Source organism: Periplaneta americana, chromosome 2 (genome assembly GCF_040183065.1).
Source record: "Periplaneta americana isolate PAMFEO1 chromosome 2, P.americana_PAMFEO1_priV1, whole genome shotgun sequence".
Lineage (NCBI taxonomy): Eukaryota > Metazoa > Arthropoda > Insecta > Blattodea > Blattidae > Periplaneta > Periplaneta americana.
Genome location: NC_091118.1, coordinates 85,405,421 through 85,422,746, shown reverse-complemented (window position 1 = coordinate 85,422,746; position 17,326 = coordinate 85,405,421). Strand labels below are relative to the sequence as shown.

The 17,326-nt window shown below is 37.0% G+C and overlaps 1 protein-coding gene across 2 annotated transcripts in view; it reads right to left on the bottom strand.

The window, feature by feature from the left end:
• Positions 1–17,090, bottom strand: part of LOC138694382 (breast cancer anti-estrogen resistance protein 3 homolog) — a 922,749-nt gene extending 905,659 nt beyond the window's left edge. Inside the window, exon 1 of one of the 2 annotated variants that reach the window (XM_069818063.1) lies at positions 16,572–17,090. The gene's annotated coding sequence lies outside the window, so the exon portion shown is untranslated. The remainder of the gene's footprint in view (positions 1–16,571) is intronic. The other variant, XM_069818065.1, reaches the window with a different exon arrangement.
• Between the last annotated feature and the right edge of the window lie 236 nt (positions 17,091–17,326).

Here is a 17,326-nt window from a genome sequence, read left to right as displayed (position 1 = left end):
CCTACTGATACATAGATTTTCTTACGCTCCATATCTTTACGTAGAACTACGTAGGCTATGAGTGTAAGACAGGTGCATAGCGTTACTACGCTGCATATCTTCACGTAGATTCTACGTCGTAGAACTACGTGTAGGTAGCACGAGAAATGAAACGAGGAGAGTAAGGAGAATACGATAACGGGAAGACAAAGGCAACAAGAGGAATGAAAGAAAATAAAGACAAGGAAAACAAGTGGAAGACGAGGAGACCAAGTGCAATGCAAGGAGAACAAGGGGGATGTAAGGAGAAGTGAGATGTAGGAAGAACGGAAATATAAGGAGAAGAAGGCAAAGATAAGGAGAACAAGAGGAAGATGAGAACAATGGGAACATACTATGGAGAACAGGAAAACACGTGGAAGACAAGTGGAACACATGAGAACTTGAGAAACGCAAGGAGAACAAGGGGAAGACAAAGCGAACACAAGAAAGAGGAAAATTGGAGACAAGGAGAACAAAGGAAAGGCCAGGAGAATAATGGGGAAACAAGGTGAACAGAAAGAGAACAAGGGGAATAGGGGAACAAGCAGATTATAAGGAAAGCAATGGGAATACAAGGAGAACAAAGGAAAGACAAGGAGAACGTTGAGAAACAAGGAGACAAGTAGAACAAAGGGAACAGAACGGAAACAAAGGCAATAGGAGGAGAATAAGGGAACCGCAACGAGAAAAATTAGAATACGGAGAAAACAAAGGGAATGAAAGAAGAACAATGAGAGGACAGGAAGAACAATGGAAGATATGGAGAACAATGGGAAGACAAAGAGAATAGGAAAATCAAAAAGAAAAAGGTTAACAGAAGGAGAACAAAGGGAACACAAGGAGGACAAGCGAACACAAGGAGAAGGGAAACACATGGAGAACAAGGGGAAACATGGAGAACAAGGGGAAAATATGAAGAACAAGGGGAAAACATGGAGAACAAGAGGAAACATGGAGTACAAAAGGAAACATGGAGAACAAGAGGATAACATGAAGAAGAAGGGAACACATAAAGAACAAGGGAAAGACATGGAGGACTAGGGGAACACAAGGGGAACAAGGGGAACGCAAAGAGAAAAAAAGACAACATAAAGAGATTTAATTATTCTTTTGTCTGACATCTGTTAGTTTTCAAGATAGCCTATTCAAATGTTTTTCACTCTCCTGTAAAACTGAATTTTTTGACATACGAAGTTGCTGTTCAACACCAATAGGTTTTTTTTTTAATGGAGTCTGTTTCACACTACTTTTTAGGCGGTCGGGTAGCTTCCGGCAAACGTAGCCGAAATTATCGCAAATATTTCAGGTAGACTATGACTTTTTCAGGACAGGGCTATAACAGGTTCTCTAGCACTCTCGCCTTTTCACTAAGAAATCTCCACAATGCATGAATATTCGTCGCTCAATAGTGTAATTAACTATCATTATTTTTACGACTACTATCTCTTGTGAGAACACCAACGAAACTAACCACTCCGGGCTTATCAATTCCCGGCGGTCAGCAAGCGAATACGTTACCAGAGTCAAGTTTTGTTTTCTGCGCTCTGTATTTACAGTATTTCACAGAATTTGATCTAGCCTGTTACATCCCTTGAGAGCAAAGATCATTTTCTGGCGAAGGAAGCTAAATGAAGCAGTTCTGATTTCAGTAAAACTTTTTTAATCCCTTCTTCACAAGATTGTCCCTTGCTGACTTCTGTTTCGCCTTTGTCGGGCGTCTGTCCGAAGATCTTTTTTTCAGTTCGTCTGGCTTCCTCTCATTCACTGGTCAATCCACTGGTTCCAAGCTACCATTCTATACACCATACCTGCACAAACAGCGCTCAACGAGCGCGCGCTCTCCTTCGGAGCGGGAGAGCCATGTTTACCGTAAGCCGAAACGGAGAGGGAGATACGTCAGAATGACATAGACTTGCAATAGGTAGAGGAGAGGGAAACGACCACTCAGTTATCTAGTGGAGTGCAGTGTGTAGACTTATTCTCAGTAACTGTTTCACGTTGCTTACCTACAGTATGGAGGAATCTAAAAGATGGAACATAACATTTAACATTTAACGATTTACAACTCGAACTTATTGATCTTCAATGTCACCTAAGGGCTAAAGATCGTTTGAATGATACTACTAGCCTGGTTGAGTTTTAGAAGACTAAACATTAGCAATAATATCCACGACTACACAGGCTGGCTGTGAAAATGATTGCTATGTTTGGCTCAACATTTATACTTGTGAGCAACTGTTTTCTATAATCAACTTTAATAAAGGCAGACATCGAACATCTGTAACTGATGTTTCATTAGGATCAGTAGGCTACTGTTCCTTTCAGCTGCCAACAGAATAAAATCTCATTTTGATGTACTGATAAATAAAAATATAACAAAATGATATTCTACATTTAAGTAGCTATAGAATTTCTATTATTTCTGTAAAATAAATATTTCTTTATTAATTAATAATAGTCCAAGATAGTTTTGCAAACACTGAACGGGAATTCATTTCATAAACACTCGTAATAGTATTTTCTTTTGTGTATATTTTGTACGAGATCACCCCTTCGTCCAATCCACCCTTATACAGAGCGCAGCTAATAACTGCATTCCGCTCATGAGCTGTGAGCCGGCTCGGAGAGCGCAAACCTTGTGAAGGCCTGCTATACACCAATCTATTGTAATCACGTCATACTGCGTGGCGTGTTCTGCTGATCTCCATTTGCTCTTCCAGTGGTGATCGCTGCGTCTTGAATACTAGTCAAGACTAAACTCCTCGTTCCCTATTCGGTTTTTTGAATTGATGGCCAGAATTTTTCTATTTTCCGCTCGCAAGCCATTATCGCTTTCTTGTTAAGTCCCATGTCTGTGAGCAGTAGAACCAGAACATTAGGAATTTACTAATGCGCAAGTAACTACCGCAAAACACATCTTTGTAATATTCTGTAACAACCTAGTTAACTTTGATTACTTTTATTTTGTTTTTGTATAATCATTACGAAAAACATCATTTACAGAGCATCTTCTGACACATTAGGAATATTAGTTGTGCTGGTGTTTGCCAACTTTGTTGTTTTTTAAATAATTAATCAAATCGTAACTCCATGCTGCACACTAGGCAACGCCATTATTCTAGAGAATTTAATTCTGTCCAAGTCTAGTCTTCCGTCGGTCTTGATGTTGTGTCGTATATACCTAAACTTGTGTAAGAAAATTTTCCTTTAGGATATCTTGTATACTTGCAAGCGGGGCTCACAGTTTCGGAACCATTGTAATATAGACGTTACATTTGCTGCACAAAATTCTTCCTTTCTCTGAACATAACTCCCGTGTGTTCAGAGTAGAGCATCCCCTTCCCTGCAAGGCATTCTACTGCGCCACCATTAGTATCCCACCGAGACTTAATTAATTATCGCGATTTACAAACAGCGCTCGCAGCTTCTTGTAAATGAATCTCGAAGGAAGAGAGCGTCGCAGATTCCCAGCGTGAAGCTCTTGCAGGCAGAGATCCCTCATTAAAAGGGAAATGGAGAACAGCTACGGCTCATCTTACACCCTGGTCTGTACTAATTACAATTTGTGCATAATTTCCTTTTGAAAATCCTTAGACAATGACGAACATAATAAATATTGACTTCGTTTTTGGATCTGTAAACTACAAATCCAGCCGATTGCCGACAGAGAAGTGTGGACATTTATCTCCCATTGGAACACTGTGTGTATCTTTCACGTGTGATTGTCAAATACCGTCACAAGCAATCACTTAGGCTGCGACCATATTGGAGGCACGCTTGGGCAAGTAAAATGGAAGCGCCTGCGTGTCCAAGCGTGCCTGAAGAAACAAAATTAGTGAATGTCTGTTGAAACTATTGGTGGCGCGGCGAAGGTATTCACACTGAAAGCAAGTTACAAGCGCAAGCTTGTGCACGCTTGTTCACCCGTCTCCGCCGATCAAATAAATTTGTTTTTTCTAGCACGTTTCTGTGTGACGGGATATTTGTAGCTGTTTTTTGTGAGTGATTTTTTTCCACAATGGATTCAAGAAAGAAGGACAATCTGGTATGCATCTTGCAAGGACATTCCAAAATAATTAAAGAATAAATCTGGCTGTTTAAGAAGATCGGGAAAAATTCGTTTATTCTCCATCTTCCTCCCTGTCCTTAAAATATTCGTTCACCCACTCATCCCTTAATGCTCTTAATGCATCCTCATCTATCATTAAAATTTCAACTCTCTATTTTCTAACACTAAATGCTCTTCATCCGAGGAATCCAGTTCGACAACTAGACTGGAAGTGGAAGCGGTTACTTGCTTCCAATGTGAACACACTTCCACAGCAAGCTTGTAGGCACGCTTGGGCACGCAGGCGCTTCCCTTTTACTTGCCCAAGCGTGCCTACAATGTGACTGCAGCCTTATGTCATGCTGACCACATGACTACTTTAGTCACGTTACTTGTGAATGACTACTGTTACTAAAAAAATCAATAAACGAGTGAAGATAGACCAGGCCGAAGGCCTCAATCCCTTAATACATATTTCCTTACTCATTACTCACAGAAAACGTCTCAAATACGATTTATCAAACTGCAATTATGTCTTAGAATAGAGGTAGTATTTTCGGTTACGGACTCAGCGAACGAGCCAAACTGATCACTTGGCTAACGAATCGATACCTGTCCACATCTGTGGAGTAACAGTCAGCGCGTCTGGCAGCGAAACCAGGTGACCCGGGTTCGATTCCCGGTCGGGGCAAGTTACCTGGTTGAGGTTTTTTCCAGGGTTTTCCCTCAACCCAATATGAGCAAATGCTGGGTAACTTTCGATGCTGGACCCCGGACTCATTTCACCGGCATTATCACCTTCATCTCATTCAGAAGCTAAATAACCTAAGATGTTGATAAAGCGTCGTAAAATAATCTACTTAAAAAAAAAGAATAGGTACCTATACTCTGTCTTTATACAACATAATAACGTTCTTCATTATCTCCCTCAGTCTAGGCCTGCTTATAACTAGGGTCGGTATATTTGTATTAGTCTGAGGTGAATATAAGACGCCGGTCAGTTTGTTGTCGGTGTTTCAAGTACAGGCAGCGGAAGCGAATCTGAAACACGCCTAAGCAAGCATGTTCCGTGTTTTGTATACGATTATTGCGTGTTATAAAATCAAGACAATACAATCATTGTATATAGGCCTAAGGGTTAATATCGGAAAGGTCTAAAATGCTGGTGAAGTTGAGAATAAATGTTGGAAATCATACTTAAATAAAATTGTCACAAATGTGGTAAAACATGTCTGAAAAGATGTTTTTTTTTTTATATTTAAAGTTTTGCATTACATTTTTTGAATGCCGAAAACGTATATGGCGTACAATTTTGCTTTCTCTATATTTAACTGTTACATTAATTTATTTATCACATCTATTCCATATCTTATTTTTCTTGCATGTTGTTTGCCTTGTTTCGGTTCCTGCTGCAATAAACAACAACATTCATTTTCAAAGTTTCAAATGAAAATGACCGCCGAGTGTCGGATAGTATAACCTTGTATGCGGAAAAACTGCGTTCAACATTGGCTGAAACCAAGGACGCATATGTAAAATATTTCACATCATCAATTTCAAGTCTACATCAAGTTTACAACAATCGCACTTATCATCTGATAGAATTTTTGCAACTTTGCATAATGAATTGAAGCCACCGTCTTTTTGTATTACTGTGTGATGTAGAAATGAAATTGATAATATGAAATATTTTACATATGAGCCCTTGGTTTCAGCCGATGTTGAACGCAGTTTTTCCGCATACAAGGTTATACGATCTGACGCTCGGCGGTCATTTTCATTTGAAACTTTGAAAATGAATGTTGTTGTTTATTGCAGCAGGAACCGAAACTAAGCGATCAACGTGCAAGAAAAGTAAGATACGAAATTGATGCGATAAATAAATTAATGTAATAGTTAAATATAGAAAAAGCAAAATTGTACGCCATATACGTTTTCGGCATTCTAAAACTGTAATGCAGAACTCTAAATATTAAAAAAAAAAAAAAAAAAAAAAACATCTTTTCAGACCTATGTTTTACCACATTTGTGACAATTTAAGTATGATTTCCAACAATTATTCTCAACCTCACCAGGATTTTATTCCGATATTAACCCTTATATACATTTATTGTATTGTCCTGATTTTATATTACGCAATAATCGTATACAAAACACGGAACGTGCTTGCTTAGGCATGTGTTAATTTCGCTTCCGCTGCCTGTACTTGAAACACGTCTACTACATTCTGTCCGGGGCGTCGTATGTTCACCTCAGTCTAATACAAATACACTGATGTCACGGCCCTACTTATAACCTAGGTAAGTTCAGTTTTTAAATACGTCAATTGCAATTACTTTTCATTCAAGATGATGGATATTCTGAGCGTGTGTTGGTGTTGATGTGCTCAGTAATTACTTTCGATTTAATAGGTGGTAGAGGACATTACATACATTCTTGATACCAACGAAGATGTGTGTCGAGTTTATATTTACAGAGCGAATATGACAATGTCAGGAATGGAAGACAATTTCCGTTAGTCATTTTTTGAAGACAACACTTAAAGCGACGAGTGTGTGTAGAATTGCGGTATATACTTATATGAAAGAAAATGAACAGGGAGAAAAGCTTAAAAGCTCTTCCAAAAATCGTATTCGCGACTCTTCTGCTACAACATTGAATAAAACAATTGCTGTATCTGTTCCAATAAATCTTATCATGAAATTGTGTTCTCTTTCTGTAAACGGCTCCAGGGAAACGTACTTTCTGGAGAAATCTTGGAAAAGGCCAGGTATGTTAAATCAGCACTAAATGCCCCAGTTTTTCATACCACAATAAATATAATGTAAAAGTAAATGACACTGAAGGGGGAATTGAATTGGAGTTTGGTTGAAAATTTTGATTAAACTTATATTTTTTTAAATTATTGCTTGGTTTTCACCTCTTTAAAACGCTACATCACATATAACTATACAAATATTGTTCTAACGCTCATTTTCAATAAGCTAAGTTTTTCACATAAGAGATTCTCTTTTCAGCTTCTATTTAATCCAAAACGCTGACATTTTTAAGAGTTGTTTATTTAGATGTTTTACATGTATAAAAACAATATTTTTTCAAATTTGTTAAATTTTGGAGATGTTACAGGGAGCAATGTACTAAAAATAGTCGAAAAAATATAAAAGAATGGGGAAAAATTATTTCTCAGTAAGGAAACAATTTAAAGAAAACTACTGTTTAAAGTCAGATTATGTGTACACGAGATGTAAAAATATCACCTACCTAGCTTCAACAGTGTTCCAGAAAGAGCTCCTTATGCGATACATAATTTAACGTTGTGAAGATAGACAATTCCGTATCCCTTTAAGGGGAGTGGGTAGTGATGCCTGTGCAATTAAAAAATTTCAGTACAAAAGTTTAGTTCAATATTTCTGGGCTTTTAGTGCTCAGAGTGGAATAAACATTTCCATGCTTATACAATCAATCATTCTGAATTCAGTGGGATATAAGATAACTAATTACTTTCTTATCCAAGTGCAAAAGAAAGTCCCTAACTGATAACTGTTTTCCCACTTTGCTAAATGTACCACATTCTTCAGACGCACATTACTTGCTACAATCTTCACTCATATACCTTGTATTTTTTAAGTTGTCTAATAATGTATATTGTAAATTCTAAAGCAAAATTTAATTAAATATTTCACCCCTAGTGAAACAGGAGAAATACTGAACTTTGTTTAACATTTTCTGAATTTTTTTTCGATGCATATATTTTTTTTCTCGCGTTATGTGTGTGATATTATTAAACCCGTAGGTCTACTATGTAGAACACAGACTGCAGAAAACATTGTCAACATTTTATATAAATTGATTCAGTATTTTGAGAGAAAAATGCATTTAAGTTTGAAAAAATGTCAACTTATGGAAAACTGCATTAAAAAAAAAAAGAAGGATGTATGAATTACGAGTACATGCGCCCACAAATTTAAAGGTCATTTAAAGGGCTTAACTGCATAAATACCCCCGCAATATTTATATTGTTTTAAAGAGCAAGTTTTGTACTTTTTTTAAAACACAAAATAAAAAATCGGATTTTTGACCCCTAATCACTACCGGGTTCCCTTAATGGAATTCGAAGCCACACTCGAACGCACTGCGAATGATCTGAAAGGGAAGTCATCTGAATTGACTGACCAAGTTCTTTCGAACTGATTTGTTTTGAGTGTTCAGACGAAACTAATTAAAATATATGGATCGTAAATTTTTCATTAATTATTCTACAACGACGGTTTCACAACAAAACAACTACTTTCAAAATCAAATATCCTCTTACTTTAATGGATCGAGAATCTAAACGCTCTGCGATGCAAAGTGGTCCGATCAACATTCACCAAACGTCACAGTTGCCAACTCCTATATTTAGTTTGGAAATGTGTAAACAGTTTTACAGAATTTGTATGCCACGGTGTCACGAAACCTGAGAGACAGATATGGTGTGACAGTTAGTTTAATGATTATTATTGAAGTCAGAAAATAACATACCTGGCAACCTTAATTTCCTTATGGAATATCGGTTATTTGATTCTGATTAATTCACCTCAAGAGTCCTCTAAGAGCGAGACATTGAAACTCGTAGACATAGATGACTTAGCATCTTCGAAAATTCCCGCAATTCAACGCAACATGGGCGTCTACGTTACTCCACGATGATGATGATGATGATGATGACTATTATTATTATTATTATTATTATTATTATTATTATTATTATTATGATACGGTGTAATTCTTGCAATATAAATGGTTGTATCTTGAAAAAGCCTGCCCCAAACACCATTTCTCGACTACAAATTTCACTTCGACTTTCCGATACCAGAACCCGGATCTTTAGTGTAGGAAGCTACGATATTTTTTCGAGTCATTCTAGATTTTCTGTTATGTGCCTAAACTTTCAAGCAAAAATTTGTGAAGATACAAACAATTTAAATTGAGAGAAATTTTCGAATGATACAAAATCCGTTCCTCTTTATTTCATATAGGCTAAGCTATTGCAGAAAAATTATACTTGTCTCTTACGAAAAATTTATACACGTTAAGAGATATATTTATTTTACTAGGAGTCTTAACATCTCAAAATTGTATGATATTTAATGAGATTCCAAGAACTAGTGACGATATTGTTTTTTTTTCTTTACTTGCCTGTGTTAAATACTAGGTTATTTAGAGTCGATGGAATTGGTGATAGTGAGATGGTATTTGGTGAGATAAGGCCGAGAATTCGCAATAGATTACCTGACAATCGCCTTACGGTTGGGTAAAATCACTAAAAAAAAAAAACCAGATTATCAGCCCAAGCGGGACTCGAACCCAGCAAGAGCGCAACTCCGGATGGTCAGGCATGCGCCTCAGCCGGAGGCTAGGATATTGTAAAGAAATAACGGATTGCAAGACGCAAATGTTACAGTTCTCGCACTAGATGCTAACTAAAATTAAATTGAATTCGGATTAATTACATAAGGTTCCATTATTAATTTTTAAAGTTCATTATCAGAAGAAAATATTAACTATTATTAAGCATTCAGTCTTTTGTTAGAAGTTGGAGAATAAAAGAGTGAACAAACAAGTTCATAAAATTAATCTTTAAAAATAAATCCCTTTGGGAATTTTGTCCGAATATATAATTATAAGACTACGTGATATCAGACGATGGATTTTTTTTAAATTTAACTAGTCCCTTCTAAAGGACATAAGGTTATAATGAGCCCTCAGCAATGTTGGAAGGAGACTGGTAGAACTAAAGAATTCCAATTTGTCCATCACGGACTCACCAGGGAACAAATTAGCATTATTTAATGGCTTCTTTAATTCTGAACAAAGATTGGCCCATTTCTGTGGACACGGAACAATAAAAATATTGGTTATTATAGAGGTCAGTTGCTGCTATAGAAAAAATAATGCTGAAACTGATCACGAAGAGAAAAATAAATTGGCTGGTTCAACAGCTAAGAAGAAACTGCCTACTGAAAGACACGCTGGAAGAAATGGTGAACAGGAGAGAAGTTCGGGGCAGAAGAAGACATTGAATGATAGGCCACGTTAAGATACATATGGATCGTATGCGGAGACTAAGAAGACAGAATATAGGGAAGATTGGAGAATGCTGGGTTTGCAGTGAATGACCTGTCCTAGGGTAGAAAACTATGAATGAATGAATGAATGACTCCATTTGTCTTAATCCACTCGCATGACAAGTTATACAACACAACTTGAACATTTGCAAAATTGTGTTACATATTCTCTGTATTGTTACGTCAAGTTTTGCAAGTTTCATGTCTCTCCACTAGCCTAAATATATCCAAAATTCTGAGTTAAACTCAGTCTTACGTTAAGTTACGTAAATTTTTGTAAATGGCTATTACTATTTAAATATGTAGGCCTACGTTCGAAACTAAGATGAACTGGCACTGTGACAAGTTGTGTGAACAGTGCGAAATACCAGTATTAATTTTCCTCTTGTGTTTGCATGACGTTATTAACAATGCAAAATTAAACGTAAACGTATATAACGTAGATATTAAAGTAAAAAACCATGTCAATAAAACCGATCATTCACAATACGTTCGCATAGGCGCAATAGTGCTGACGTAAAATGAGTAACTTTGTACTTATAGTTCGAATTTTTCACGCCAAGTTTATGTAGAAATGAAGAATTCCTTTACACGGAATAAGTAATTGATAACGGAAGATCGGGAATCGAATCAAATACAGTAACATAGACATGTTCAGAGCAGACAATTCTAGCCTTTAAACGAAGTGCAACAGTGACGTAGAATCTCAGAATCGCATGTAGGCACACGATTAAACATGACTGCAGTAGCATGTAAGAATACAAAAACCACCGAGAAAGTTTCATATGATGAGACAGAAAATAGCGCCAGCCATTCTATTGTTACTCCTCTTATGACACAAACTTTAAACAAAATACACTGCCTTTCAATAACACAAATCAACGTCTTACAAAAAAAAAAAAATTATTTGAGAACCAACAAAATTTGGTGTTCCTTACGTACACGTTTCTCAGTGTGAATGTTTCATTTTACTGCTAATTTATTATGCCTGTGTTTAAGTTGGCGTTGGGAATTAAGCCTCAAGGGCCCGAGGACTTGCACCGGAGCATGAGGCATATTATGCTTACCTTCTATACATAAACAGGGTTGATTATGGTTCTTACATTAAATTACTTTGAGCGAATACATGACCTTTACTTTAAATTATGCATATTTGGAAGGAGATGTTCGCAAAATCACTCAAAAATGTATTTTTAAATTTTAGTATTATGAGACAGTTCCAGATCTCGTATTTAATAACCTCCCAAAGTTGTAGGCTCTAAATTAAATTCACTTAGAAGTGCTTCTTAAAATTTAAATACCAAACAGATACAAGTAAGGCACTGTAAACAGTACGGTAGTAGATTTTAAAGTAGTTTTACTGAAACGTTAAATTTTCCATAAGTAAGTATATTTTTTCTCCAAAACTACTGGGACAACAAGGCGGGCTAGTAAGGAACTATAAGTGCCATAATCCAGGTATGGGGTATCTTATTAAAGTGTAAAACTACCCTCCCAGAACGCTGGATCGGCCATGCATGATACAACTCACCAATGTCACTCTGGCCCCCGCGATCGCCAGACTTAACCCACGACTTCTTTCTATGAAGGTACACCAAAGACTTCGTGCCTGTCACCTCCATGTCACAGAACCTGAACGACCTGAGACGACGCATCACAAAGCAGTGGTATCCAAGGATACGCTGGCATGAGTCTGGGCAGAACTGGAGTATTGTCTCGACATCTGTCGTGTCACCAACGGGGCTCAAATCGAGTTTTTGTAGTGGACAGGTAAAATTTGGAAGTTAATGCGCCTTTTCATGTTCACACAGTTGTGTTAAGTTCGATCAGTCATGAATAAATCAGGTTTACTTTTTATCTGTCAACAGCATTGCTTCTAAAGCTATTTTCTTTTGTAGAAATTAAAAACGAACATAATTCCTTAAGATATTTGCATACAATACAATTTTCCAACCATTTTCATATGTGTCTAAGAGGAATTTATATAAAAACTTTCAAGTCTTTATCTTAAATAGTTTTGGAAAAAAATTTGCCTCATTAATCGTATTTAAAAAATGTAATATTCCCATGACCCTATATTATGTTGAAAAAGTAACCTGAAAAGAAATCAGTATAGCCTATAGCCGCACCACTTATAATGTGCATGCAAAATTGCAACTATTTACAGTGAATACTGCGTTAATGGTAAAATATTTTGTAACTGACTGCATTTTTGTCTAGGTCCACCCTTAATAAATCGAGTTCAATAGTCTTGGCAGCCACTGGCGTAGCTCAAACGATAGCGCGTTTGCCTATTAAGTCGAGACTGATTTCGGGCGTCGGTTCGAATCCCGCTTGGCCTGATCACCTGACTGTGTTTTCTTCCCGGTTTTCTCCAATTGTAAGACGAATGTCAGATAATCTCTCAGCGAATCACCGAGCTCATTTCGCCAAATACCATCTCACTATCACCAATTACATCAACGGTAGATATTCTCGCAGATGATACACAGCGTCCTTAAATAAGCCGATTAAAATTATCGCATCCTAGATAAAGAATAGGAAGGTCAAACAATAAACCTACAGTCCTGGTTCTGTATAAAGTGGTTAAACTACTTCTACAGTATCTGTTTTTCTCGCTTGGTTTCGAAGTCGCAGATTATGTAGACGGCCTCTGAAGGTTAGATGATGGTCACTGCTAATCACGCATTGCTGACGACTAGTGCTACGTCACCTACAAGGAAAGCTCAGGCCAACCTTTGTTATGATGCAATATCAAACCGGATGTACTGCACTTCTAATCCCAACACATGGCTTTAATGAATTATTACGGTTTATTAGGTAGCGAGAACGTAAGAGCAGGATTTAACAGCAAACACTCATTTTTTTACTTCTTTTCGCTAATGCAACAGGTTATATTTACTTACGCAATGCCCATTCAGCAGCGATAAATGTTTATGGCTATGCAAGTTTGCGCAATAAAACAATCGCGGTAGCTCACATACAATTCAGGGAACGGAAAAAACTACAATATGATCAACTTTAGTGAAGTAGGCTATAACTGGAATCAAATAATTATCTTCATAATAGTGTAGACCACTCTCACCGGAGCAGACTTCCACGTTGTGTATGAAACGTACTGTACTGTACATAACTTAGGTTATTTCGGTGCGCAAAATAAGTTTATGTGTAACTTAAAAGAATAAAATGGAAAGGCCGATAAGCACTAACAAAAGGTCTTTCAAGCCAGGGTAATCACATGAAATCCAACGATGAAGATTTTCAAATTGTCGTTGAAAACTAAGCAGTAATAATTCCTACCAAGTGGCTTATATAAATTGAAATAACTTACATTATGAATTAGCACTAGACCAATGTATAAATTATAGCCTAGTAATATTAGTTTTAAAATGTCATAAAGGGAAGGTGTAACTGTATAATTAAAATTTGACAATTAAGCAAAACGATGTCTAAGATGACAAAAGTAATTTATAGCTTTTTTTGGGAAGGATCACATAAGTACAAAGTAATGGATAAAATAAGCAATAAATTAGACTGTTCCTCAAATGGCGGAAGTTCGTAATTGGTGAAATGGAGAATTGAACCTTCAGAAATTCCCCGATATTTGTGATATAAAATAATAATTGGTTGAGTTTCTTTCCGCTACTTCGATTTTTTATCATCATACTCCTTTCAACATCGCTTTAACATCAATAGCTTAGTAAACTTCTTTAGTTTAAAATGAATTGCAATAAATAAAATTTCGTTGTAACCCTTACATTATTTCAGGTTCCGAATAGAAAGACTGTATTAAGCTACAACCATAGGATATATTATAATACTAGCTAACCGGAAGTAGTTGTTGTTTAGTCAACTGTCAACCATCCAAAGACAAGACCTCATAAGTGATACCAAGAAGACACCACTTATGAGGCAACTAGGCCAGGAGAAAATGGGATAGGGTGGCCAGTTCCTTTCCCTCTCTAACAGGAGATAACACTTTGATATACGAACAAGTATAATCATTCATTATTGTTTCAATGAAGGTAGCAGAAACTGAAAACACTAGAGAAAGGACCACTGTAAACCACAGATTCCTTTTTAACTCCTAAAATTAATTAGACTATGTTTTTAAAAATACTTTACCAGTGCTTATTTCTTTAAACACTTCCTTTTCACCAATATTCCAACAATTTTATCAACATACTCTTCCTCAAAATTCATGCTTTAGTTTACTTCCCAATTACAAACAGGTTTTCGTGACAGAAAATCAACATTTTAAAGTCCTTCATGAGCTTCGAAATCAGAAGCTCGTTTAACAACCCAAATATTACCTTTTACAACGAAATAAAGTAAACATGATCAAGGTTATATTTTATTACAACTGGAAAAAGAAGTTTATGCTGTCAGCTACGTCTTTCTGACACTTCTATTCAGCGGCAATCGAAACTAAGCTAACAACATTACATGTACTGAGCAGGAACGGAATTGGTTAAATCGGTAGAGTTACGACTCGGAAGGGCACTAGTTCTATCCCTGGCAGAAGTATGGATTTTATTTTGATCATAATTTCCAGAAAGGCTCTCAGGTTCCTTATCTCGCTTACTTTCGGGTGTATAAAGCCCTCAACATAACGATATACAGTCATCTCCTATCAGTCTAGTAGTTATCAGGAAGGGAACTCTAACCGACACCGATCCAATTTTTCCCTCTATATCCACAGACCTCAAAGTGGGCTGACAACCGTCAAACAACCAACTTCGAGTGCACACTAACTCCGTGTGACTTAAATTGTGGTTTTCTGTTAACGAACAGTGACGTGTATTATGCAAATCAAGATTTCAGGTATAACTCCCTGTAAAGTTGATTTGAATAATTTCGAGGGAAAAATTGTTCCGGAGCCGACACCGATCCAACCGGTGTCGGTTAGAGTTCCCGAGTAGCTCAGTGGTAGAGCGTTGGTACGTTAAACCAAAGGTCCCGGGTTCGATACCCGGCTCCGGAACAATTTTTCCCTCGAAATTATTCAAATCAACTTTACAGGGAGTTATACCTGAAATCTTGATTTGCAAGGTAAGAAACAAATTATAAAATAGGCCTATGAGGACAGTCACTGCAAGCCTATGCAAGCCATTAGGCTATACTATCCTCTTGAGGTCTGAGATATTTTTTGTTTTATTTTTAAAGTTCAATATAATTCTACACTTCAAAAAAAAAAAGTCACTGACATGAGGAAATGTGCTCAAAAAAATTCTCCAGGATACAGTTAGGGCACGAATGCAGGTATATTATACTATACTCCGGGTCTCTGCACATACATCTTATATATAGCGTCCAGAGTTATATAGCGAATGGGTTTTCTGAACAAAATTGCCAAACTATACATACTTATGTTAATCTAGATCTATGTTCCATGACCTAGATTAATGTCTTCACCGAATACGTTGGCTGTGCGGCAGAATAGGCCTACTAGTTAAGTACCATTTTCTAGAGAATTAAGGCCACCGGTGTAGCTCAGTCGCCTGAGACGCTCGCCTGCCGAGCCGAAGTTGCGTTCGGACGTAGGTTCGATTCCCGCTTGGGCTGAGTACGTGGCTGGGCTTTTCCGGGGTTTTCCACAACCGTAAGACAAATGTCAGATAATCTATAGTGAATCCTCAGCCTCATCACGCCAAATATCATCTTGCTATCGCCAATGCCATCGGCACTAAATGACCTACTAGTTGATACAGCATTGTTACAGAACCAACTAACAATTTTTTTTCTAGAGAATTAGAGTTCGATAACAGTTGCCGGTGTACGGCTATAATACACAAAGGATTCCTTCATTTTCATTAGTTCGTTTCTAGAAAAAATATTGCAATAAAAGGCCTACCTCAAGAAGGTCACGACTGCTTCCAACAGAATTATTCCTGAGAACTGTTTTATAAAAGCACCTAAACCATTTAACAATCTCTGCAATTTAATTTCATATTAAATAAAGCATTAAGTAATCTTACCTGATATATCCTAACGCAGTTGGTAAAACCTATATAAACTCTACTTCATACATGTGTCGCTATTTTGTTAATTAGAAATCATGAATCAGCATTATGCTAATTTTACTTCACAAAGGTTCCGCCATTTATTTATGTAGTATGTAAGAATGAATTTGTCTCAAAGCGTACAAAAGTTAAAATTCTTATATTCTACCTTTAAGTTAAGCAAGCAAGAAAGAAATGGTGAGATAGGTACTCGTAAAAATTTGAAACAAAGTCATTATACGCTTCTACATTATACATTATTCTATCATTCATCGCACTCACACATTAGTAAGTTATGTACCTGTAATATGCTATAACTCAAGCCATTTGCCAGTACAAGACATAGAAACTTATATAAGATAAAACATATTTATTTAATGAATCTCTTTTTACCTTTCAATTCATTATTTGCACTTCCGAAAATGTAAGAAACCTAATGGAAAATTTTTTAACTGCGGAATTACGAACATCATCGTGATTAAATCAGATGTTTTCAATTTCTTTTGATTGAAATACCTTTGGGATTATCACCGCAATAATTATAATTATTATGAACCAATAACGTAGATACTAGAACAGTAAAAATCTCCTATACTTCACTATTACCAGAATGAGTCAATTTCTCATAATCATACGCAAATTCAAAACGGAAATGTTTGATCACAAAATTTCTTGTGCGCACTCGCAACCCGAATAAACAGTGCTATATTACTTCTCACTCCACTTGAATGCGACACCCCGCGCAAATAACAATTGCTTGGAACACCGCGGAACTCGCGAACACACATACATTCGTTGCCATAGCGACCACAAGAACAAGGCGCTGCCGTCCCGCGCGACGACCCGCCAGCAACTGAACTGAACACAGCAGACAACATAACACGCGCCGAGCCACCCAGCCGACCAGCCCGCCGACAGCCAAGCCATGAGCCATACTGTCAACACTGCCGAAAACAACCAACAGTCTGCGAACATGTCCCATTCTATAGATTCGCTATTTTCAGCAATTTTATTCGTAGTGCTACTCCTCACCAGCCAGTTCTCCCTATCCTCTTTCTGTCTTCCTTCTGCTTCGTGGTATCCGCCTCATTATTATACCTTCGTCCTGCTTCTCCACATCCTGTGATTTCTTTTCTTCTTCTATAATA